The 26,469-nt window shown below is 43.9% G+C and overlaps 1 long non-coding RNA gene and 1 pseudogene across 4 annotated transcripts in view; one reads left to right on the forward strand and one right to left on the reverse strand.

Annotated features, from left to right (window-relative positions):
• The window catches only part of LOC147365478 (uncharacterized), a 207,685-nt gene that overhangs the window by 38,642 nt on the left and 142,574 nt on the right, over positions 1 to 26,469 (forward strand). The window lies entirely within an intron of this gene.
• LOC147365481 (GTP-binding nuclear protein Ran pseudogene) lies at positions 19,497 to 20,173 on the reverse strand (annotated as a pseudogene).

Consider the following 26,469-nt stretch of genomic DNA (forward strand, 5'->3'; position numbering starts at 1 on the left):
AGTATGTTCAGAACATTCACAGATATGCTTTTTTTGGCTGATGATTATTTGTAGATTTCTTTTGATGTGGGCCCCCTTTTCCCTTAAGTCTTTATTGAATTTATTACAACAGTGCTTCTGTTGTCTGTTTGGCCACCAGGAATGTGGGATCTTAACCCCCCGACCAGGGATGGAACTGGCACACCCTGATTGGAAGGCAAAGTCTTAATCTCTGGGTCACCAGGGAAGTCCCCCACATATACTTTTAAATAAAATAAGGAAGCTGCATAATGGAGGGCAGACACAAGGCAGAGGCACGTGACTCCTCTTTTCTTTCCTGGCTTCCTACCCAGTTTTCCACTTCTGGGGTGAACAACATCACTCCTCAGACCCACACACCAGCCTAGGCTGTGGGGAGGTTTTGCTGTCTCAGGGGTAGAGTTTCTTGTGTGTTCAAGTGTGTTGAGTGTGGCAGCTCTTAAATCACCTACTTGAAATAAAGACATTCTAGATTTTATCTTTCCCACCTCTAATTTTATTGTGCTCCAGCCTATTGCTGCTCCTCAGTTAGAGCTGATCATGATTGTCAAAGGGTAAAGAATCCTCCTGCAATACAGGAGACCCAGGTTCAGCCCCTGGGTGGGGAAGATCCCCTGGAGAAGGGAAAGGCAGGCAACACACTCCATTACTCTGGCCTGGAGAATCCTATGGACAGAGGAGCCTGGCAGGCTACAGTCCAGGGGGTCACAGAGTCAGATACAACTGACTGACTAACACACACACACACACACACACACGAGGGAAGACCTTGGAAAAGGTCTTCTTCTCCAAGTGCTGTGTTGAAACTCCTCTGGTGACACCTGGTAGGCATGAAGGGGATGGAGAGGGAGCCTTCCACCCTCAGTTCAGTCCAGTTCAGTTGCTCAGTCATGTCCAACTCTTTGCAACTCATGGACTGTAGCTTGCCAGGCCTCCCTGTCCATCACCAACTCCTGGAGCTTACTCAAACTCACGTCCTTTGAGTCAGTGATGCCATCCAACCATCTCATCCTCTGTCGTCCCCTTCTCCTCCTGCCTTCAATCTTTCCCAGCATCAGGATCTTTTCCAGTGAGTCAGTTCTTCGCATCAGGTGGCCAAAGTATTGGAGTTTCAGCTTCAGCATCAGTCCTTCCAATGAATATTCAGGACTGATTTCCTTTAGGATGGACTGGTTGGATCTCCTTGTAGTCCAAGGGACTCTCAAGAGTCTTCTCCAGCACCATAGTTCAAAAGCATCAATTCTTCAGCGCTCAGCTTTCTGTATGGTCCAACTCTCACATCTATACATGACTAACCCTTCCACCCTATTGCTAGCCAGTTCTGCTCCTTAGAGGTTAACTCTACTCCACAGCCACAGGATCTTCCTGAATCCAGTTAACAGAGCTATGTGGTTTGAGGGAAGCATCAGGATAAAAGCCCAGGAGGAGAACCCAGGCCTCACTGAAAAGTCACTGTTAGAACCACCATCCCATTCAACACACATCAACTTGTTATCCATTAAACAGAGGCCAGCACCCTCACTTAACATACATATTTTTACATTTCCTAGTCATTGTTACAGTGTGATTTTATTGAACCAGTTCTGTGAAAATACCACTTCACATGTAGTTATGGTTTAAAAAGAAGGCAATCACCTATTTGCTCTAAGAGGAGCTGGGGAAGACTCATGAACGTGTCATTTCCTTTGTTCTTTGGATCAAAAACTCAACAGCAAGTAACCTATAGATTGAAACATTCCTAGGTAACTGCCTGTCAAGCTTTGGAGCCCACTCCTCTGGACTGGATCACCAGTTGATCTGAAGTTGGTTCTAAGTTTCTATCATTAAACATCCTTTTTATTACTATCAATAATTTTTTTCCACCAGCACCTCAATAGTAAGCTGGACTTATGAAAGCATTTCTCGGTTCCTTTTCCATTAAAGCATTCAGTGTACTGGTCTAATGTGCTGGTTATATTTTAGCATCTTCGTGGCTGTAAGTAAGATGTCTATTATGACTCTGCACGCATGCTAAGTCACTTGAGAAATGTCTGACTCTTTACAACCCTATGAACTGTAGCCCACCAGGCTCCTCTGGCCATGGGATTTTCCAGGCAAGAATACTGGAGTGGGTTGCCATGCCCTCCTCTAGGGGATCTTCCTGACCCAGGAATTGAACCCACATCTCTTATATCTCCTGCAGTAGCAGGCAGGTTCTTTACCACTAGCACCAACTTAGGAACACACACAGATTCCTCTCATTAATCGCTACGAGGCTCAGGAACCCCAGTTTGGAAACCACCATATTCAATAGATCCTGTATTCTCTTAATTTCTCCTTTCTTTCTTCTTTCTTTCATTGCAAATAACCTACGATATCTACCAGTGAATACCCTAATTAGTTACTAAGACAATAATACTTTGGACATATGACCATAGGATGAGATATTTGAAACTGAAATTGTCCTGGAAATTCTAAGATACATGATCTTTTTAAAAATTAATTTTATTGAAGTAAAGTTGACTTACAATGCTGTATTAATTTCTTCTGTACAAGAGAGACTGTTACATATGTAAGGAAAGATATAAGCATCTGAATGCAGAGTTCCAAAGAATAGCAAGAAGAGATAAGAAAGCCTTCCTCAGCGATCAATGCAAAGAAATAGAGGAAAACATCAGAATGGGAAAGACTAGAGATCTCTTCAAGAAAATTAGAGATACCAAGGGAACATTTCATGCAAAGATGGGCTCGATAAAGGACAGAAATGGTATGGACCTAACAGAAGCAGAAGATATTAAGAAGAGGTGGCAAGAATACACAGAAGAACTGTACAAAAGAGATCTTCACGACCCAGATAATCATGATGGTGTGATCACTGACCTAGAGCCAGACATCCTGGAAGGTGAAGTCAAGTGGGCCTTAGAAAGCATCACTACGAACAAAGCTAGTGGAGGTGATGGAATTCCAGTTGAGCTATTTCAAATCCTGAAAGATGATGCTGTGAAAGTGCTGCATTCAATATGCCAGCAAATTGGAAAACTCAGCAGTGGCCACAGGACTGGAAAAGGTCAGTTTTCATTCCAATCCCAAAGAAAGGCAATGCCAAAGAATGCTCAAACTACCGCACAATTGCACTCATCTCACATGCTAGTAAGGTAATGCTCAAAATTCTCCAAGCCAGGCTTCAGCAATACGTGAACTGTGAACTTCCAGATGTTCAAGCTGGTTTTAGAAAAGGCAGAGGAACCAGAGATCAAATTGCCAACATCCGCTGGATCATGGAAAAAGGAAGAGAGTTCCAGAAAAATATCTATTTCTGCTTTATTGACTATGCCAAAGTCTTTGACTGTGTGGATCACAATAAACTGTGGAAAATTCTGAAAGAGATGGAAATACAGACCACCTAACCTGCCTCTTGAGAAATCTGTATGCAGGTCAGGAAGCAACAGTTAGAACTGGACATGGAACAACAGACTGCTTCCAAATAGGAAAAGGAGTACGTCAAGGCTGTATATTGTCACCCTGCTTATTTTACTTCTATGCAGAGTACATCATGAGAAACGCTGGACTGGTAGCAACACAAGCTGGAATCAAGATTGCTGGGAGGAATATCAATAACCTCAGATATGCAGATGACACCACCCTTATGGCAGAAAGTGAAGAGAAACTAAAAAGCCTCTTGATGAAAGTGAAAGTGGAGAGTGAAAAAGTTGGCTTAAAACTCAACATTCAGAAAATGAAGATCATGGCATCCGGTCCCATGACTTCATGGGAAATAGATGGGGAAACAGTGGAAACAGTGTCAGACTTTATTTTTTTGGGCTCCAAAATCACTGCAAATGGTGACTGTAGCCGTGAAATTAAAAGACGCTTACTCCTTGGAAGGAAAGTTATGACCAACCTAGATAGCATATTCAAAAGCAGAGCCATTACTTTGCTAACAAAGGTCTGTCTAGTCAAGGCTATGGTTTTTCCTGTGGTCATGTATGGATGTGAGAGTTGGACTGTGAAGAAGGCTGAGTGCCAAAGAATTGATGCTTTTGAACTGTGGTGTTGGAGAAGACTCTTTAAGAGTTCCTTGGACTGCAAGGAGATCCAACCAGTCCATTCTGAAGGAGATGAGCCTTGGGATTTCTTTGGAAGGACTGATGCTGAAGCTGAAACTCCAGTATTTTGGCCACCTCATGTGAAGAGTTGACTCATTGGAAAAGACTCTGATGCTGGGAGGAATTGGGGGCAGGAGGAGAAGGGGATGACAGAGGATGAGATGGCTGGATGGCATCACTGACTCGATGGACGTGAGTCTGAGTGAACTCCGGGAGTTGGTGATGGACAGGGAGGCCTGGCATGCTGCGATTCATGGGGTTGCAAAGAGTTGGACATGACTGAGCGACTGAACTGAACTGATACATTTATACATATATTCTTTCTCATATTCTTTCCCATTATGGTTTGTCGCAGGCTATTAAATGTAGTTGTCTGTGCTATATAGTAGGACCTTGTCATTTATTCATCCTATGTATTCTAGTTTATTTCTGCTAATTCCAAGCTCTCAGTACATCCCCCCTTTTCAACCACAAGTTTGTTCTCTCTCTCTGTGATCTATTTCTGTTTCATAGATAGGTTTATTTGTGTTGTAATTTAGATTCCACATATAAGTGATTTTATACAACATTTGCTTTTTTCTTTCTGACTTAGTTCGCTTAGTATGATAATCTCTAGGTCCACCCATGTTGCTGCAAATGGTATTATTTCATTCTTTCTTATGGCTGAGTAGTATTCCATCACATATATATCTTTGTCCACATCGTCTTTATCCTGTCATCTGTGACGGACATTTAGGCAGTTTCCTTGTCTTGGGTATTGTAAATAGTGCTCATATGAACATAGGGGTGCAAGACACATGATCTTTTTACTCAACCTCTTGATTTTCATGACAGTATCAAGATTTATAGAATCTTTAAGTATTGTAATCAATTACTTAATAAAAAGAATAGCTACTGCTAGTATTGTAGAGTATTTGCTGTGTATCATGGGCCAGGTCCTTTACATACATTAATCTTAAATCCATAATAATACAGTGAAGCAGATAACAACTTAAATTGCCTAATGAGGGCACAGACGCTTCCATTCTACTAGTAGGAAGAGGAAGAAGTGGGACTCAAGTTTTCTCAGACTATGGAGGACATGCTTCTCTTGCTCCTGTATAAATGGAACCTGAGAACTCTCAGGTTATGATGGGGAAGCTGGTTTGCTTTTGAGTTTCTTTCTTTCCAGAGAGAAAAAGGAGGGCAAGCACCAACTGTGAGAGGTGGCCTTTGTCTTGGATCCTGAAATATTACAGCATGATCTGCCGAAACAGTGCAGTGAAGACCACAAGCCTTTGAGGGTAACATGGGTTACCATCATGTAACTGACTGTGATCTTCCTTTTGTGACTGTTGGGTTTTCCATCTGACAATATCTGTGAAGAAAAATATTTTTCCATGAAAACCTCTGGGATGCAGCTCTGTTATTTGGTTTGGCTTCGTGTTCTTCACCTGATGATATTTGAGAAGAAAAATGTTTCCTCTTGAAAACCTTTGGGAAGCAGCTTAGTGTTATTTAGGTTTGGCTCCATATGTTCCCGCATTTGTGTAGAAACCTGCAGTACTGTTTTTCAGTTCTGTACTGGTGTCCTAGGAATGGTGAGCAATTGGTCTTTCTATCTGTGTATCTGGGCTTCCCTGATATCTCAGTTGGTAAAGAATCCGCCTGCAATACAGGAGACCCTCGTTCGATTCCTGGGTTGGGAAGATCCACTGGAGGAGGGATAGGCTACCCACTCCAGTGTTCTTGGGCTTCCCTTGTGGCTCAGCTGGTAAAGAATCTGCCTGCAATGTGGAAGACCTGGGTTCAATCTAAATATCGATCACCAACCTCTCTGTTGATCTATCAGTCTATCTCTATGTATCTAGGTCTATCTATGTAGATCTATCTATCCATATCTATCTTTATTTTTGTATCTATCTGTATATTTATAAGGGCTTCCCTAGGGGCTCTAGTGGTAAAGAATCCACCTGCCAATATAGGAGATGCAAGAGACACAGGTTTGATCCCTGGGTTGGGAAGATCCCCTGCAGGAGGAAATGGCAACCCACTCCAGTATTCTTGCTGGAAAATCCCATGGACACTGGATCCTGGTGCGTTACAGTTCATGGGTTGCAGAGTCATACACAATTGAGCTTACACATACACATAAATTTATAAAGTATTAAATATTTATGTAGTATATAATATATACCTAAATATGGCATTAAAATATAATTATATTACATTTAAATATAATTTGTACATAAAATATTAAAATATATTTATATTTTAAAATGTTTATAAATATTAAAATATTAAAAATTGTAGATATGTTTTTTGTTAAGCATGGATATGTTTAACATTAATACTTCCTCACTGGAAAAGTATAACTGACTATTTTCTCTCAGAGAGGATCGATAAAAATCTCATTCCTTTTGAAAAGGATTTCTGAACCCTAGGGTAGTCATAGTTTCTCTGATTTAAATTAAAATGTCTTCTTACTTTCAGCTCCATTCTTCTTGTGTCACCTGTCTGTGTTTGCAAGGTAAAGAATGTAGTTAGGTGACCTTGCTGCCTAGGGAACTGAGTTGCTGCTGTCTGCTTTCCCATAGCCGTTTACTCCTCCTTCAGGAACATTCAGTCTGTTTTCAGGGACTCTGGATCCATTCCTGAAAATGGAAAACTGAAGTTTCAGGGGGGAAATGATGGGAGGAAAAAGAAGTGGGAGAGGAGGATTTACTGGAGTGCGATAAGGAAATGAATGTTGTTTCTTATAACCCAGCATGTCTTCACTTCCTGAGCCATCTGGACTTATTACTTAAATGGGGAATGAAAGAGTTTCTAATGACTTTGAGCTTTTAAGATCTGCATGCTCCCTTTTTACTAAATGAATGAGCTTCATTTTTGGTTCAGGGGCTGTCTGGTTCTGGTAGAATGAATTTGCCAAATGATACCCCAAAAGCCAGTCTCCCCAGCATTGTCCCCAACTAGAGAGAACTGGTGAAAAGATCAGATTCCAGCTGGAGGCAATGCTTTTTTTTTAATTGATTTTTGTTATTTTCCCCTATCATTTTTATCTGTGGAGCTCAGTTATTAAATTTTGGGACCTTGTGTCCAGTTCATGGCTTTAAAATCACATTACAGATTTCACTACCAGGCAAGACAAGAGTATATTAATTGGGATAGAACAGTAAAAATAATGTTTCTAGTCTCAGCATCAAGTGCTCATTTAGTTTTTAGGAAAATGATAGAGAAGTCTTTCTCTATTCTTGGCGAGGTGTTTCTGAGGGGAGTAGAAGGTCCTTTGGTCCAATCCACCCTCACAACAAGACTTTAAACCACGAGAAGCAAAAAGAAGTTACAAAGTCATAAGATAGCTCCAGCTGCAGGAACTGGAGTCTATAGCTTAATTTGTTTGAATAGACATAGAAATAGAAGCTCATGTTCTTTGAGCATAAAACATCCAGTAGGTTGAGGATCTACGAACTTCCTGTGATTTTCTTGCATTTGCAGTACCCAAGCTAATGGCCAAACTTTCTCATCACTGACTTTTTGGGCAGCTTGAGTGGGAATCAAATGCATCACTGGTTATCTGAGAACAGTACAGTAATACTTGATGAAAGTGAAGTGTGCTGTACTTGAAGTCCAAAGATGCTTTTCACCCACCTTGGGCATAACCTGTGCTTTGCTTCTCTAGCCAAGGTGTTGACTTTGTAGAAATCCACTTACAGCCTGTTCTGTCTGCCTCAGGACCGACAGTTCCCAAGGACAGGGCTGTGAGCAGGGCATAGGGTAGAAGGTGCCTTCCCAGAGCAGTGTTAAGACCAGTGGCTCCAAAGAGACTCGCCTTGGTCTCCAATGAGGCTATGCAATTCAGACAACTTCCACGGTAATCTATTCACCACCTTAAGATATCACTGGAAAATATCTATGAATGAAGAGAGAAATATGGGTGAATTTCTACATTTTAGGGGCCTAGGAAAGTTGATGAAAGAAGGCAAATATCAAACTCAACTACAGATTATGATATCAAGTCTAAGTAACAAATATGCCTTAATGAAACTCCCATCACCCAAAGCTTACACTTTTTAAAATTTCTATTTTATTTTTTATGAGTTGCTTTTGAAGTCAGAAAACATAAGCAGAGTAAAAATATGTCTCCATGATGTCAAATCTGGGTAAAAAGTGGAACAAATCAGACAGGCAGGGACACGACAGGATCTGCTTCACGACAGATATTGGTCTTTCGACTTTTGTAGTTTTCTTATCTTTGGTAGCTGGCCAACTACTAAGTTCATTGTTCTTAGGGAATGCTGAAAGTGGTGCTGACTGGAGTCAACTTGGTCTTAACATGTTTTTGTCTTTTTCTGCGGAGGGGAAAGGAAAGGATAAAGAGTGAGATGGGAGGTGGATAAGATTATCAGCAGAATGTTTTTAAGTTTTTAATAAAATAAAATAGAATATGGGACCTCACTGGGAAAATGCAGAAACCATTCTCTGAGGATATTGGTCTCTTTGTACCTTGTCTTTCCTTTATGTTGAGATATCCAGAGAGGAGAATTCTTAGTGGAAATTCTGAGGCCCAGGATGAAATAACTAAGCTTTAGAAGTACATGGACCTAAGCTGCATCAAGTCTTGAGGCAGATCTCAGAGACACAGTGACTTATCTTAAGGTCACACACTTGCTAAGCAAGCCCAAGCTGGCTGGTTGAGCACGGACTCTTCTTTATCTCGAGGGAAATTGTCCCCCATGGATACGGATCTGCATCATGGTCAGTGAGAAACGTTTTCCTGGAAGTCTGCTGAATGGAAAGCACTTGCTGGGCTCTAGGGATTTAGGGAGGAATTCAGCATGGTCTCTAATGGTAAGCTCTCCACAGTTACAATTTAGTGTGGAAAATCCCATGGATGGAGGAGCCTAGTGGACTGACGTCTCTGGGGTCACTAGGAGTCGGACACGACTGAATCGACTTAGCAGCAGAAATAATGTAATAGTAATTACTGACAACAAGAGAGTTCCACATGAAAGCTACAGATGAAGGCATTGTTGCAGATAGTAAGTATTTGGTAAATCTTTGAGTGAGTGAGTAAATGAATGTGAATTTGGGTCATCAGTGAAGTGTCATCCTATCACATCTGTTGGGAAGAAAGACCTCACATAAAAGGTTTTAAAGGAAAAGTAGGACTTGGCTGGATGGTCAATGAGGGAATCCCACCACTAGAAATGTACCTATTATCTGTTAAGATCTGACTCTTTAGCATAGTTAAATGTGGGAAAATCCAGTCCATTCCCCTTCAGCACTTATTTATCATGGGGCAATGCAGAGCAATGTGTTGGTTGGAGAGACAGTTTTAAAAAAGCTGTGATGCTCTTGGGGATGATGCTACTAGATCTGGGTAAAAATTCAAATGCCAGGCATACAAGCAAATTTGGAAGCCAGGAATAGAAAATATTTTTAGCAGCAGGCGACTGACCACATGAAGCCAGTGCTAATTAAGAAGGTGAGTAACACTGCGGCGTCACAACAAACATAGTAATGAAACTGGCTAACACAATACTTGTGGAGCTTTGACTATGTGCAGACACTGTGCTACCTTCCTTCATTTCATACTTAAAACAACCCTGAGAATAAGCGTTCATTATTACACTAATATATAAGCAATGAAGTCAAGACTCAGAGTTTAAATTACTTGCCCAAGGACACATAGTTATGGAGACCGAAAAGAAACCCTCTAATTCTGCCTGTTTTTCTCAAGAACTCCCTCACCCAGCCTCTTGCAGGCCAACGAGGAGACAGAAAGAGTCTTGTATCTACTATCTCATAGGGCCTGAATGATGGAGCCTTTCATGAGGTAGGCTGGGATCAAGACCTTTCTCAGTTACTTTGTCAGAATCAGGCTTCAACAGTACGTGAACTGAGAACTTCCAGATGTTCAAGCTGAATTTAGAAAAGGCAGGGGAACCAGGGATCAAATTGCCAACATCCATTGGATCACGGAAAAAGCAAGAGAGTTCTAGAAAAGCATCTGCTTCATTCACTACGCTAAAGCCTTTCATGGTGTGGATCACAATAAACTGTGGAAAACTCTTAAAGAGATGGGAATACCAGAACACCTTACCTGCCTCCTGAAAAACCTGTATGCAGGTCAAGAAGTAACAGTTAGGACCGGACATGGAACAACAGATTGATTCCAAATTGGGAAAGGAGTACGTCAGGGCTGTATATTGTCCCCCTGCTTATTTAACTTATATGCAGGGTACATCATGAGAAACTCTGGGCTGGATGAAGCACAAGCTGGAATCAAGATTGCTGGGAGAAATATAAATAACTTCAGATATGCAGATGACACCACCTTTACGGCAGAAAGCAAAGAATTAAAGAGCCTCTTGATGAATGTGAAAGAGGAGAGTGAAAAGGCCGGCTTAAATCTCAACATTCAAAAAATGAGGACCATGACATCTGTTCCCATCACTTCATGGCAAATAGATGGGGAAACAATGGAAACAGTGAGAGATTTTATTTTCTTGGGCTCCAAAATCACTGCAGATGGTGACTGCAGATATGAAATTAAAAGACGCTTGTTCCTTAGAAGAAAAGCTATGACCAACCTAGACAATATATTAAAAAACAGAGACGTTATTTGGTCGACAAAAGTCTGTATAGTCAAAGCTATGTTTTTTCCAGTAATGAGAGTTGGACCATAAAGAAGGCTGAACGCCTAAGAATGATGCTTTTGAAATGTGGTGCTAGAGAAGACTCTTGAGAGTCACTTGTACTGCAAGGAGATCAAACCAGTCCATCCTAGAGGAAATCAGTCCTGAATATTCATTGGAAGGACTGATGTTGAAGCTGAAGCTCCAGTACTTTGGCCACCTGATGCGAAGAGCTGACTCATTATAAAAGACCCTAATTCTGGGAAAGACTGAAGGCAGGAGGAGAAGGGGACACCAGAGGATGAGATGAATGGATGGCATCACTGACTTACTGGAAATGAGTTTGAACAAGCTCTGAGAGATGGTGAAGGACAGGGAAGCCTGACCTGCTGCAGTTCACGGGGTTGCAAAGAGTCAGATACAACTGAGTGACTGAACAGTTACTCAGGGGATTCACTGACTTTTCCTAATTTTAGGTCTAAAATTCCTAAGAAAGCAGAATCTCTAAAAATACAGCCAGGTCTCAAGTCAGCTTATTGTTTGACTTTTCTTTGAATTCCAAATAAGTCTTCTTTATTAGCAAATTTATTAGCACAATGGATGCCCTCAGGGTCTGCCGTGCTGGGTGTTTTTTTGAAAATCATCTGGCTTTTGAAAATAATTGCTAAGTGTTCCATTTTCATTTAATTCCATCCTTCTCTCAAAGATGACTTTCCCATTGTATTGTATTTTAAGTTTTTTAAAACCTGAAACCACTCAACGTTCTTTTGAACTAGGAAATAGCTTTCAAAATTGTTACACTGGTTGAGGCTCTCCTGTCAGAAAGGCTGTTGGAAGAAGGTTCTAGACTATTGCTGTGTTTCACAGACATGTCTGCTCTTACAAGGACCTGTACTCCTTATGAAATAAAACACCTATGCCTTGGACCCTAGAGACTCAGGTTCAGTAAATATCCAGTGAGGCTTAAGAATTTGTATGTTTGGGAGAATGGCATTGAAACATGTAAAATATCATGTATGAAACGAGTTGCCAGTCCAGGTTCGATGCACGATACTGGATGCTTGGGGCTAGTGCACTGGGACGACCCAGAGGGATGGTATGGGGAGGGAGGAGGGAGGAGGGTTCAGGATGGGGAACACATGTATACCTGTGACGGATTCATTTTGATATTTGGCAAAACTAATACAATTATGTAAAGTTTAAAAATAAAATAAAATTAAAAAATAAATAAAAAAGCTCAAAAAAAAAAAAAAAAAAAAGAATTTGTATGTTTAAAACAAGTGCCCAGGTGACCCCCGCTCAGGCAAGTGTGGGAACCCTGTTGGGGAGAGGAGGCTATTGGAGGGATACCTGGAGCTTGGGCTTCTGACCTTGTTTCTGTCACAGACCTGTGTGAGCTCGGGTGAGGCCAGTTTAACTTTTTAAAATTTACTATTAAAGTTTAAAAAAATTTATTAGGGTATAGTTGCTTTAGAATGTTGTGTCCGCTCCTGGTGTACAATGAAGTGAATCAGCCCTATGTATACATGTCTACCTGCCTCTGGCTCCTCCCTGCCCCGCTGCTTCTTCCCCAGCTCCCACGGTCAGTTTCAGACGTTATAGTGGATCCACGTCCACTCTAGTCTCCCAGTTTATCCACCTTCCCTCCCTCGCCCCCTGTCCACGTCTGTTCTCTGCGTCTCTGTTTCCTGCCCTGCAAAGAGGTTCATCTGTACTATTTTTCTAGATTCAGTAATTCAAATATTTCATGTGATGTTTTGAGGCAAACACATTGGGGTCTGAGGTCTTGTTTGCAAGTTGTTCAATTCTTTTTTTACAGAATGGATGTTTTGGATTGAGGTCTAGTTGATGTACATACAATATTATGTAACTTTCAGGTATATGGCACAGTGATTCACAATTTTAAAGGCTATAGGTCGTTTGTAAAATATTATTATTTTATAAAATATTGGCTCTGTTCCGCATGCTGCCTCCTTGCAGCTCGTTTTGCATGTAGTCATCTGCACTTCTGAATCCCCTTTGTTCATTTCTTCACGGAGCGTCTGTGGAGCATCTCCGAGGCGGGAGTCTCCGCGGCCAGCAATGGGTCTCCTCGGCCTTTCAGGCCTCTGTCTGCTCCCCGAGGCTGCCTCTACCCAGAGCCCGGGCTGTGAGAAGTCGGGGCCGGAGCCGTGGCCTCCTGTGGCCTGGCCCTGTCAGCTTCCTTAGCACCCAGCCTGCGGTGGAGGGGAAGACTCCTCACAGAGGGACTCTCGATTGTCCCTTCACCAGAGTCACGGCTTCCGCCTGGCCTTAGGGAGTGCCATGCTCTGCTCTGCGGGTGTGATGGCTGGGAGCTGGTCCCTCCTGGGATTCAGGCCTTCTACTTCATCAAAGGGCCTGAGAGCCCCTTGGCCTCGGTCTACTCACTCCTGGAACAAAGGGGTCTTGTCTCACTCCTTGTCCCCCTCCCCCACTCACTCTTCCGACCAGCAGGGCGCGTGGTCAGCTCCCCTGGGGCTCTAGCGCTGTGAGCCGGTGGCAGGTGGGGCTGCGGCGTTTTGGTTCCAGGTAGTTTGCTGACCTTCTGCTGTGGCATCCAGGCTGCAGAGATGGACAAGATGCTGCTTTGCTGGGGGCCGGCAGTCCAGGGTCTGATGGTCTGTGCTCTCTCGCTGTGTGACCTGGAGCAATTTATTTGACCCTTCTGAGCCTCAGATTCCTCATTTGTGATCTAGGGGTAATGAAAGTACCAATCTTGTGGGGTTATGGTGAGAAATAAATGACCACATGCAGATAAAGCATTTTAAATAGTGCTTGGCATACCAGCGGACTATAGCATCCATATGGTGCTCTAGGGGCTTCCCTGGTAGCTCAGCTGGTAAAGAAGCCGCTTGCAATTCAGGAGACCCTGGTTCAATTCCTGGGTCGGGAAGATGTGCTGGAGAAGGGATAGGCTACCCACTCTAGTACTCTGGGGCTTCTCTGGTGGCTCAGCTGGTAAAGAATCCACTGCAATGCAGGAGCCACAGGAGATGTGTGTTTGATTCCTGGGTGGGGAAGATCTGGAGGAGGGCATGGCAATTTTTAATTGGAGAAAAATTGCTTTACAATGTTGTGTTGGTTTCTGCCATATGTCAGCCCACTCCAGTATTGGTGCCTGGAGAATCCCATGGGTAGAGGAGCCTGGTAGGCTACAGTCCAAAGGGTGGCCAAGAGTCAGACACCCCTGGAGCACCTGAGCACGCACGAACCCATGGTGCTCTAGAGCAGTGGTCCCTAGCATTTTGGGCACCAGGGATCAATTTTGTGGAAGACAGTTTTTCCACGGACCCTGGGGATGGTTTGGGGATGATTCAAATGCATTACATTTATTGTGCACTCTATTTCTATTATTATCATATCGGTTCCACCTCAGATCATCAGGCATTAGATCCCAGAGGTTGGGGACCCCTGCTCTAGAGGCTGCCCCTTGTGTGAACTCAACAAGATCAAGCTGGTGCTCAGAGCCTTACTCAGCTCTGGCTACTTTTCCTGTTTTTCAAGCTTTACTTTAAACCATTGATTCCACCCGCAGCTTGCACTGATGTCCTTCAGCAGCTGCTGCTCTCTGACCCCTGTTTGTCATCTTCTTCTTTCTGTTTCCCATCCTCAGGTCAAGAAAGCATATGCTTTCTCCTAAATTTACTTCCTCTGGGGGTACAGAGCCCCAGTCAAGCTCAGAGAGTTTGGAGAAGCATTCAGTTCAGTTCAGTTCAGTTTAGTTGCTCAGTCATGTCGGACTTTTTGCGACCCCATGAATCCCAGCATGCCAGGCCTCCCTGTCCATCACCAAATCCCAGAGTTCACTCAGACTCACGTCCATCGAGTCAGTGATGCCATCCAGCCATCTCATCCTCTGTCGTCCCCTTCTCCTCCTGCCTCCAATCCCTCCCAGCATCAGAGTCTTTTCCAGTGAGTCGGCTCTTCTCATGAGGTGGCCAAAGTACTGGAGTTTCAGCTTCAGCATCATTCCTTCCAAAGAAATCCCAGGGCTGATCTCCTTCAGAATGGACTGGTTGGATCTCCTTGCAGTCCAAGGGACTCTCAAGAGTCTTCTCCAACACCACAGTTCAAAAGTATCAATTCTTTGGCGCTCAGCCTTCTTCACAGTCCAACTCTCACATCCATACATGACCACAGGAAAAACCATAGCCTTGACTAGACGGACCTTTGTTGGCAAAGTCATGTCTCTGCTTTTGAATATGCTATCTAGGTTGGTCCTAACTTTCCTTCCAAGGAGTAAGCGTCTTTTAATTTCATGGCTGCCGTCACCATCTGCAGTGATTTTGGAGCCCCCAAAATAAAGTCTGACACTGTTTCCCCATACTCAATTGTTTTTACTATTTTTTCTAATTTTTAATTGGAGAATAATTGCTTTACAATGCCATACCACAACATGAATCAGCCATAGGTATAACATGTGTTCCCTCACTCTTGAACCTCCCTCCCATTCCCCCCCACTCCCCCCACCTCCATTCCCCCATCCCATCCCACTTCTCCGTGTTGTCACAGATCACTGGGTTGAGCTCCTTGTGTTATATGGCAATTTCCTACTAGCTAGCTATTTTACAAATGGTGATGTATATGTTTCAATGCTCCTCTCTCAATTCATTCCATGCTCTCCTTCTCTCACGTGTCCACAAGTCCATTCTTTATGTCTGCATCTCTTTCCTGTCCTCAAATAGGTTTATCAGTACCATTTTTCTAGATCCCATATATAATAAACATTTTTTTGACCCATTGCCTGATTTTGCTCTGTTTTTTGGTCACCGCAGAGCACTGAGTAGAGTCCCCTGTGCTGTACTTGGTTTTTCTGAAATGCCTGGCATGTGGTACCATGCTTACTTTGGGGGCTGACCCCTTCAGAATCCCGCTGTCACGTGATTCTGGGTTGTGGGCGCGAGTGGCAGGGAAAGCTTCAGTGTGGATGAAAGCACTGGCTTTCCCAGAAGAGCCAGGGGGCCCTCCTGGGCTCACTCTGGCTGGCCGTGGCTGGCCCTTGCTGTGGGGAGTGAGGAGAAGAAGCGACATGACTGAGCACAGAGTTGCCAAGGGGCCTGGAGAATCCCCTGCTGGATAATCCCATCATTGAAGACAGGGTGAGCTGCAGTGTGTGTGTCTCATCACGGGCAAGCCTCGTGAAACACACTATGAATTAGAAATATTTGAGGCTTATCTTTATGAGCTGCTTTTTAAACTGAGAGTGGAAAAGAGAAGCTTTGGTTCAAAATGAAAGTTCAGTGCCATGAGCAGTTGAATCTCTATTGCTTGTCTTTAGGGACTGAAAAAACCTCTGTCCTTCTTTCGTCTTTTTCTTTTTTAAAATTTCTAATGAATCTGACAAAGTGGTATCTTTGTACAGTTACCATTTTTTCTCCTTTCCTTCGTCTCTTTAGCAGCACAGTTATTTATGAAACAGAAGCCTGCAGTGATCTTGACCTTGCCTCCAGTGGCCTGGGCCCAGCTGTGTGCAGTGGTGGGGCTCAGGTAGAAGATGTCAGCCTGATGCAGCCCTGGCTAGGGACAGGGCAACCGCTGGACATGGATAGGGGACTGCCTCGGTCCCATTGGGGGTTTTGTGCTTGCTTCACTGGCTTCATTAATGTCCCTGTCCCTGACACATAACGTGAGGAGTTTAAACTGACTGGAGTGAGTCTTTTGTGGGCGCTGAAACTCAAGTCCGCTCCTCTCCTGGATTCCTTTTCTTCTCTGCTTTCCCTCGAACCTTCTTCATCATCACAGACATTATCTACTGTCAAGAGAGAGTCCTTCACATTTATGTTGGTTATTGTTGGCAAAGTTACATTTTTTTTAACATTTATGCTGAATGCCACTCGTGATAGTAAAAAAAAATATTGGTGCTTGGAGTTCTCTTGATAAGCATTCTGATCTGAATTTATCAGCAAACCAGAGGAATCTTGCAGTGGAGTTTATGTTGTTTACTCTGGGACAAAGTGAAAGTGAGAATGTTAGTCACTAAGTCGTGTCTGACTCTTTGCGACCCCATGCACTGTAGCTGGCCAGGCTCCGCCGTCCACGAGATTCTTCAGGCAAGATTACAGGAGTGGGTTGCCATGCCTTCCTCTAGGAAATTTTACCATCCCAAGGATCGAACCTGTGTCTCCTGCATCTCCTGCATTGCAGGCAGATTCTTTATGGTCTGAGCCACCAGGGAAGCCACTCTAGGAAACGAGGGGGCCTAATTCACAGGTCCTCAACGATGGTTTGACTATAGTGTGCTGTGCTGAAATTCTGTGCCCTCGCTGTTAGGAGCTCCCCTCCACCATCAGAGCCCCACATTCTTTGTATCAACTCACAGTATAATACAGGCTTAGGTAATATCAGAAAATTGGATGTGGGTGAAACCAGGAAGGGCCTGGGAAAGAACTATATTTCAGAGACCAGGCAGACCTATTAGGGAGGGCAGGTCATGCATCCCAGGGGTGGGGGGTACCGTGAGGCAGGAAGGTGCTTGGTGGCCTCTGGTCCTATGCCCCTGGGCTTCATGTGACCTCTCCAGCACTGATTCCCACCGTGTTCATTTGACATTGTGCTCTAACCCCCTCAGCTGTCTTTTACTCTCTCTAATGTGCAGCCCTCTGTTGCCTCGGGACCTTTGCACGTGGTTCCTTCAACACTTGTCTGCCTACCTTCCTCCCATCCCTCTCCAGCTCTCTCAGGGTCGCCTTCCTTCACTCCACTCCCATAGGTCAGATCCCCTATGATGTGCTTTCTGGCACCCTGGGCTTTTTCCTTCTTGGCATCTAGAGTAGTTAGTGTGTTTCTTTGTTGGGTTATCAGCTTTTTGTCTTTAACCACGAGGTCAAAGATGGTCAGTTGTGCTGACTGCTGCAGAGGGCAGGGTGCTTGGTGCACAGAGAGTGTTCAGTAAGCATGAGTCTGGATGGACCAATGGGAAGAAAGAATGGCTCCTTGGTGGTCTCAGTGTCTGTGATGGTGTAGACCTTGGTGGTGTGGTCCCTCTGATGGTGGAGACCCTGTGTATTTTCCATGGCTTGACTGCTTCCACGCTCTAGCTGACCATGTGCTGGTTGGGACTTGTTGCAGCATCTTTCAAGACAGTGGACTAAAGGGGAGAAGGTGATGATACACAAAGACAATACAGTAACTGAAAAATATTTTGTTTAAGATACAAGTACATGCATCCCCATAAAGTCCCTGTGAAACTTCTTTAGTATAAACATTTCACAGACAGAAGCGCTAAGGCTCAGGAAAAAGTTCAAAGGAGAAGAACATCTGCTTCTCAGATTTCCAATTTCAAATGTGATGATTTGAATGGAGTATTCTGACCCACGTCATTTTTGCTCTCTAGTTGTGTTGGTGAAGGACCAGCATTCTGAACCTAGAGAGGCTGAACGCCTGAGCTCCATCTCCTCAAGACTTGCCTCCTGCCTCTTCTGCAGGGTTTAGAGTTGCATCCTTGAAAAGGCTGCGAGTCTTCTTTCTAGTACCAGCAGGATGGCCTATGCTTCCCAGAAGCAGATTCTGAGACCAAGGTCCACGTGCAGGAGATTTATTGAGGAAATGATCCCAGGAAAAACCACTAAGGGGGTGGAGAGGCAAGATGGGGAGGGTGAAAGAGAAAAGCAAGGATGGCATTTCAGCTTGATCCCACCAGGGAACTCAGAGTTTGTCCTCACACAAGGCAAGAGAGCTGGACTTTCGTACTGTACCTGGCATTCTCCAGACTCCAGTAGCCTGAGGTGTCGCCTAAGAGAGGTCCAGGAGCAGGCTGTCAGAGGCCAAAGAACACAGTGGCCAGGAGAAGAGCAGTCAGAAAAGAGAAGGGAGACCGAGGACGTGTAGGGAGCACTGACAATGTCCGGGAGAGATAAGAAATTACGCAACAATGCAGTAAACAGATCTCACATGAAAGTGTGTTCACATGCTCTCTCATTAGTTCTAATAACATACTGTTTATTTAAGCTGACTCTATGGGCTTCCCCAGTGGTGCTAGTGGTGCCTGCCAATGCAGTAGACACAAGAAACACGGGTTTGTCCTGGGTCAGGAGGATCCCCTGGAGGAGGGCATGGCAACCCACTCCAGTATTCTTGCCGAGAGAATCCCATGGACAGAGGAGACTGGAGGGCTATGGTCCATAGAGGTGCCAAGAGTCAGACATGACCAAAGTGACTTCGCACACAGGCATGTGTCAAATATTGTGTAAGTGCTTTACATATATTATCTCTAACTACTATGATATTCCTATAATAATGTTACTATAATTACTCTTCTTATTGTAGGGGTGAGGAAACTGACTTCCTTTTTAGATATTTGAAATAAAACTTTATTCTGCTTCTAAACAAAAAGGAATGGGAATGACAGTAACAAACAAGATTTCACCTCGCAATAATGTCATGTGACTATGCTGCTGCTGCTGAGTCGCTTCAGTCGTGTCCGACTCTGTGCGACCCCATGGACAGCAGCCCACCAGGCTCCCCTGTCCACAGGAGTCTCTAGGCAAGAACACTGGAGTGGGTTGCCATTTCTTTCTCCATGTCATGTGACTATAGCAGTTTGATACTTGAAACTCAAGGAGGAACAATTGTGTTCCAAATCACCTATATACGCAGGTCCAAAAATGAAAGTTTTTTTTTTTTTTTTTTAACTGCCACATTCACTCCAAAGCCCATCCACCTCCTTCAGCACCCAAACATTAAGCACATGTTCTGCTTAGCTATGTAATAAAGTGGCGAACACGCTGCACCGCTGACATCATGGGACACTTGCCTATAAAACTAGACTTCTGACGCTGGGCCCCAGCCTCACCTTCCCACAGGCCAGCATCTTCATCTCTGCAACCTCTAAGCCCTGCTTGTCCCGCACTGCCAAGGCTGGGTCCCTGACCGCCCCTGGCGGGGCAAGAGCAGGCATGGCGACGAGCTCCACGATAGGGTCTCCGATCAGTTTTCTAGCAAGCCAGAGGAAGGGCTCTTCAAAGCTGTAGTTACTTTTGGCAGAAATGTCATTGTACTGAAGAGTCTTCTTTTGGTGGAAGGCAGATGACTTTGCCTCAGCCTTTCTGTCCTTAACGTCCACTTTGTTGCCACATAACACCATCGGGATGTTCTCACACACTCATGCCAGATCTCTATGCCAGTTAGGCACTTTCTTGTAAGTAACTCTCGATGTTACATCAAACATTGTAACGGCACACTGAGTTTGTATATGATAGCCCTCTCTCAGTCCACCCGATTTCTCCTGACCAGCTGTATCCCATACTTTGAACGTAATACGTCCTCTGTTGGTATGGGACACAAGAGGATGGACCTCAACACCCCAGGTAGCTACATACTTCTCAAATTCACCAGTCAGATGATGTTTCACGGACATAGTTTTTCCAGTACCACCATCACCAATACCAGTTTGAACTGAACTTGGGGTTCTCCTTGGGCAGCCATCATGATGTTGCTTCCAGAAGCATCTCTGCACCTGTCTGACTGAGCAAAACTGACTTTAAAGAATTCAAATAGCTTGCCCAAATTCTCACAGATAGAAGTAACTTTCAGGCTTAGGCTGACAGGACCGTAACTCCAAACTTTCAAGCAATACCTTAAAGCCGTCATTACTCTCCCAGGCAAATTCAGAAGGACATGGATGGATGTAAGTACTCCTCCTGAGGTGCAGTGTTAATACAGTATTTTAAATCTTCTGAAGGTTTGACAGGGCCACCTTGCTCTCCATTTGTTGAGGGCTGCCTTCGGATAGAGAGGAAGAGGGCAGGATGGAGGGAGCACGGTGGGGACACAGATCACACAGCTTTCCCATGGAAAGACTCCCCCCATCCCTACCGCCTGCCTCCTCCTTCCATGGCCGCCATGGTGAACCCTTGAGGTGGGTTCCGCCAGCTGGGCTGAGAGCCACTCTTCAGCTCCCACGTGGAAGGGAGACTCAGCTTTTTATAACACTCACACTTTAAGCAATGATCCAGATTATCCCCAAGAATTCCAGAAACACTGGACAAGTTTTTCTCAGGAAGCTGCGGCGTGAGTGTCTGAGCAGAGGCTCTGAGTCCAGGTGCTCCTTGCAGATCCAGGAGCTGCTGAGGTTCCTCCTCATCAGGGAGCAGTGGTTCTCCTTAGAGTAAAAGGAGAGAATGTAACAGAGGGTCAAGGGCAGACCCTGGCCCGGGGCATGTGCTCTGAAACTGATAGCTGTTATTTTTGGATGTGACTTAGGAATTTTGTTTAGGTAAGATGTTTGCTGGGCCACTGTACTGAAATATCCTAGATTGGGTGGCTCACACAACAGTAATTTCTGTCTCACAGTTCTGGAGGTTGGAAGTCAGAGGTCAGGGTGTCAGCAGGGTTGGTTTCTTCTCCTTGCTTATAGATGGCCATCTTCTCTCTCTGTCTTTGCTCAGTCTTTCTTCTGTGTGTGACTGTGTACCAGTTTCCCTTTATTATAATGGTACTGGTCAGGTTGGATTAGAGTTTACCCACATGACTTTACTTATCTTAATTATTTTTTTAAAGCTTGATCTCCAAATACAGCAACGTTCTGAGCTACTGGGGCATCAGGACTTTTAACACTTAAATTTTCAGTAGTTCAGGAGGAGGGGGAGCACAGTTCAGCCCATAACAGAGGAGCATTTCCGATGGGTAGTGAGTGGGAGCTTGATTTCATACTAGACTGGAGAGGGAGGCAGGGGCCCAGCTGTGTCCTGCCTCTCAGGTCATGTTTGACAAGAAGGCAGTGGTGGCAGGATGGGATTTGCTGTTCAAAAGGTTACTCTGGTTGTATTAGGACAGGTGTGTGTGTGTGTGTGTGCACTCATCTGTGGGGTATTTAGCTTAAATGCCCAGAATCTTAGGAGAATGGGAGGGGGGCAGAGTAAACGCAGGTAGAGCAGTTGGGAGGATCACACATTGGTCCAGATAAGAAGTGGCCAGGACTGGGGTGGGTGGCGGGTGTTGGTGGTAGTGGAAGAGATGGACTGGAGCCAGTGAAATTCCTAGAGCCACCTAGCCTGATTTTAGGAGGTAAAATCAGCCGGGCTTGGTTATGGACTTAATAGTGGGATTGAAGAAGAAATAGATGTCAAAGGGAATTAGATTTTTGACCTGAGTGACTGAGTGGGTGGTGGTGTCATTTTCAGGGATTGAAAATGTTAAAAAAAAAACAACAACACTGGATTGTGGGGGAATAATCATGACATGGGTTTTGGACATGTTGAGTTTGAGGTTCTTTTGAGACATCCAAGAAAAGACATGGAAAAGATATTCATAGGTAGGGTCATGGATGAGGAAACAGAGATTGCTATTGCAGGAAACATTAAGTTGCTCAATGTCCTAACTAAATTACATCATCATCAATTGAAAATCCAGTTTCGAGGTCTCAGATCTCCTGATTTACTACTCCAGCACTCATTCCCACATCAGTGCTTCCTTCCCTTACATAATTTTTAAGGATAAAGGACAGTGCGCACACATCCCCGGGACTCTGGGTATCCAGTCCAGCCAGATCAATCTGCTAAAACATCACATTTATTTGAAGTTGTCTGCTTTTTTTTTTTTTTGAAAAGTCATCTGATTTTTTTTTTGTTCTACTGTATAACATATTGTTATTCTATATAGTAATGCCATTAAAAATGACTGATCTTGGAGAGGAATTTCTGCTCCAGGAGGATGCTTTGAATATATTCTGGGATAATGAAATTTTGTGCCAGGGCTATGCAGGTGATACAGATTCATTCTGCGATGTGCCACCTGCACCTACTTTAGAGCAAAGGAAGTGAAGCAATACACCCCTGATCGTAGGCTCCACTGTTCCCACCACATATTGTACCTCCAGCCCTAATGTACCATGCCACCTGGAAGCTGCAGCCAAAGAGAGCAAGAGAATGGCCTTTCAAAGGCATAGCTGTGGCACCAACTTTGAGATGATAGCATGCAAGGATGGGGTCATCCTCCGGGATGCAATAGGCGTTCTATATCAACAGCTAGTACATGGTGCTGTGACCAGAGAAGGCAGAATACTTGAGGGTAGAAGTAGAAGTGATCTTGGCATCACTTCAGTGAACCACTTAGGGAATTTCTGTTTCTCATCCCCGCAACTCTGTTCTCCATAGGTTTAGAAGTCGTGGTTCCCAGAAAGACATGTTTCCATTGGGAAACACAAGAAGAGTCTCTATGAAACTTCAAGCCATCACAGCCATTAGTTACTTCAGGCTCCTCATGCCAGGATAGCATGAGGCAAGGGAAGAAGTCACGGTGTTGGCAGGAGCAACAACCTCTAGTCATCAGGGGGAGATAAACCTGCTGGATATGCATTTTCCCAGCGGTCTGGGAAATTGGCTGCCATGGTTCATGGCTGAATTCCAACGTGGGAATTGCCATAAAGGGACTTGCTTTCACTCAAGATTATGCCCCTTCCCTGGGGGTGACCTACAACCAAGGGCGGGTAGATCTTGGAATATGAAGTCTGAGCCTCCTTGGCCCAATTTGGAACAGATTTGAAGGGTCGTCAGGTTCCCATGGGACTGACTGAGTGTTTGTTGGGGCTGCAACACAGTTCAACCTCTCCTTGTGCAGCCCTGCAGACATCACTCCTTCCCAGGTGGTGTTCCTAAGGGCACCCCCAATGAACCACCACGTGGAGATCTCCACCTCAGATTCTGCTGCCCAGGGAAGCCAAGCTAAGCAAGATGACTCAGGGACATGTCAGATAAATAGCTGAAAATAGAGGCTGGCATTTAGAAGAAAGATCTGTGCTGCAGATACAGACTTGGACATCATCCATCTAAGGACAATAGTGAAACCATGCTTGGATGAGTTTGCTAAGATAGTGATAGATTCTGACAAAGAAAAGGAGGACATCTGCTTTAATAGATTGGAAGTAATAGTAATATATGGCTCTATAAATATTGCTGTTTGGTATTGGGTAAAAGGCCTTGTGAAAAGGAGGGAGGTGATCTTGGAGACCTTAGTATTTGAGGTTTTTTAAGTTAGATTGAAATACTCAGTTCACCAAGATAATGAAGAGGGGGCTAAAGAATATCTGAATTACTGTAACTCTATCTCATAATATCTTGTAATTCTTGTACTCTTGTGACTTAAACAAGGAACACGCTCAAAGTGCAACCAGAGAGGACAGAGGTCTTAATAGACTGTAGATGGTACCTGCTGGGCCCCTGGTTATTGGCATTAGAGGTCTCTTCTTGAAAATGATATTATAATGAGACAAGTCAAATGCAAATAAATCAAACAGTAATGATAAATGGATGGTCTTTGATCAATCTGGCCCCATCCTGGAGAAGGATCTGGAAAGGAATTTGCAAGGGTCACAGGATGGTTAGCGTGTCATAGGGGTGGCAGTCTTGGAGTTGTAAACAAAGGACAGAACGGAGTTTTCACACTTGGAACTTCCTCTGTGCTACAACCTGTCCTGTCTCTTGTTGGCTTGGTGTCATGAAAATAAGAATGTTTTTACGTATCTGTGTTACCATTTTTTTCTTCCTAGTGATCATTGTTGCTTGGAATGAAAGCCCCAGATTGGTAGGGTGTAGAATTCTTTCTCCTGACATGGTAGCTTTTGTGAAGCGATTCGGGTCAGTGGCAGTTGTCATTACTGATTGCTGCCCCTCAGAAAGGTTAAACCTTCCCAGTGGAGCGAGGGTAGGAGGTAAAAGTCAGCAGAGAGTGTGTAGGGTGAAAAGAGAAGGGAGCTGAGGACAGGTTTCAGAGGTTACCTGAGGGATCATTTATAACAGCTAAAGCTTTAAAGGCTTTAATCCAGGATGGGGCCAGCTCTTGCCCTAAACCTGGTTTCCCAAGAAAACACTCTTTTATTTTCAGTTTCTAGAGCATTTCTTGCTAAGCTGTTCACTTCTCTGTCAGTCTTCCTTTCTTTGACCATGTTCAACTTCTACTTCAAATGTGGGAGTCCGTAACTGCTGAGAAACTCCTTGGATGAAAGAAAGTGTGTCACATACCACTCCCACATCTTGGGAGTCAGAAAAAAGAGAAAAAGAAGAAAGAAGGAAGGAAAGGAAGAAAGAAAGAAAGAGAAGCAGACACCTGTCTGCCATTTTCAATCTTACTCTGGATCGTATGGAATTTCATCAGTTTAGTGATGCTTGGATACCCAATCTTCAGTTTCAGTGGAAAACATCTCAGGGACATTTCTGCATCAGATAGGGGCAGGTATAGTGTTTGGGACCTTCCTACTCACAGATTCTGTGGTCCTACCAAACAAAAGCCTGAGATGTAAATTTTCCATAGGGCATCAGACTCAGGGAGTGTTTCTGCCCAGCCGATTCCACGTGGGCATTCTCAATTGTTTCCTGTCCTCCTTTCTTTTCCTGGCCCCTTCAGGCACCAGGATAATGACAGTGCATTTCTTTGTTTATTCACCTTCCCTCATTTTGGTCTTACCCAGTTTCTTCCTTTTCCTCTATTCTTGTGGTTTAATTCTTTTCTCTTTTTGCTTCATATGTTGACTTGCTTTGGTCAGTCTCTGTCTATGTGAATGAAGTCTGTTTGAAAGTTTGTAATGATTATTGAAGTCAAGGGACTTCCCTGGTGGCTCAGCTGGTAAAGAATCCACCTGAAATGTGGGAGACCTGGGTTCAAACCCTGGGTTGGGAAGATCGCCTGGAGAGGGCAAAGGCTACCCACTCCAGTATTCTGGCCTGGAGAATTCTATGGACTGTATAGTCCATGGGGTTGCAAAGAGTAGGACACCATTGAGTGACTTACACTTTCACACTGAAGTTAAAGTGTAATTCAAGTAACATGGGTGTTAAGACTCCAAAGGGCAATCCAAAGAGACGTCATGAAACCACATACCAGCAGAGAAGGGAGTCTCTGCTATTGTAAATTGCGACTGTTGCCTGACACTTTGATCCAAAAATTGCTACCTCAGTGATTCAAGTAACTAGCTTTTGGTTTGATTTTAGTATTTAAACACACCTAACATTGCCCTTTGAGAACAAATCAATGCTGTTTTTCAGGTTGCATTCATCTTTTAGATTAGTAAGTTTTCCTACCTCTCATAATCAGATGTATGTTTTACAAATGTTAAAAAACATCACTTTAAATCAAAAATTAAAGACAACCTAACACGTGGACTAGTCTTCTCTTTTTGGGCTTCTGCTTGTGAGTTTTATAGTTGAGCTGCTTAAAAAAACTTTAACAGCTCAAGCTACTTTTTAACTTTAATATTTTTTAGTAAAAATTTCTGCAGATATTTAAGGGAAAAGGCATTCCCTGTTGTTTTCTTTTGGTGAAGTAAGGAAAAGCTCTAAGCTTGGTGAAATTAATTTTGGGTGAAGAATGGCAATTTTTGGTGATTCAGGTAAAACATTGCAGATGAAAGAACACGTGCTAACTTCTATTAGTAAGAGAACCCTGACACCCTGGGAGAACTCTTCTGAAGGGTGTATGAATTTGGTTAATTTCAACCATGCTGTTTCTTCTGGATTTTTAAAAACATTTATTTATTTATCTGACTGTCCTGGGTCTTAGTTGTGGACTGTGGGCTACAGTTCCCTGACCAAGGATGGAACCTGTGCCCCCTGCTTTGGGAGCATGGAGTCTTAGCTCTAGACTACCAGGGAGGTCCCTCTTTTGGATTTTTTTTTTTTTTTTTTTTACCAAAAGTACAGTTTATGAAACATCTGGTTGGGGATTGTGTAGGGACTACTCAGCACCTACTCTGCTGACCCTGAAATGACAAATGCTAAAAGGAGTTTTTCTCGAGC

The sequence above is a fragment of the Bos grunniens genome, chromosome 10 (genome assembly GCF_055505025.1).
Source record: "Bos grunniens cultivar Pamir isolate PY7600 chromosome 10, Bosgru_T2T1.0, whole genome shotgun sequence".
Lineage (NCBI taxonomy): Eukaryota > Metazoa > Chordata > Mammalia > Artiodactyla > Bovidae > Bos > Bos grunniens.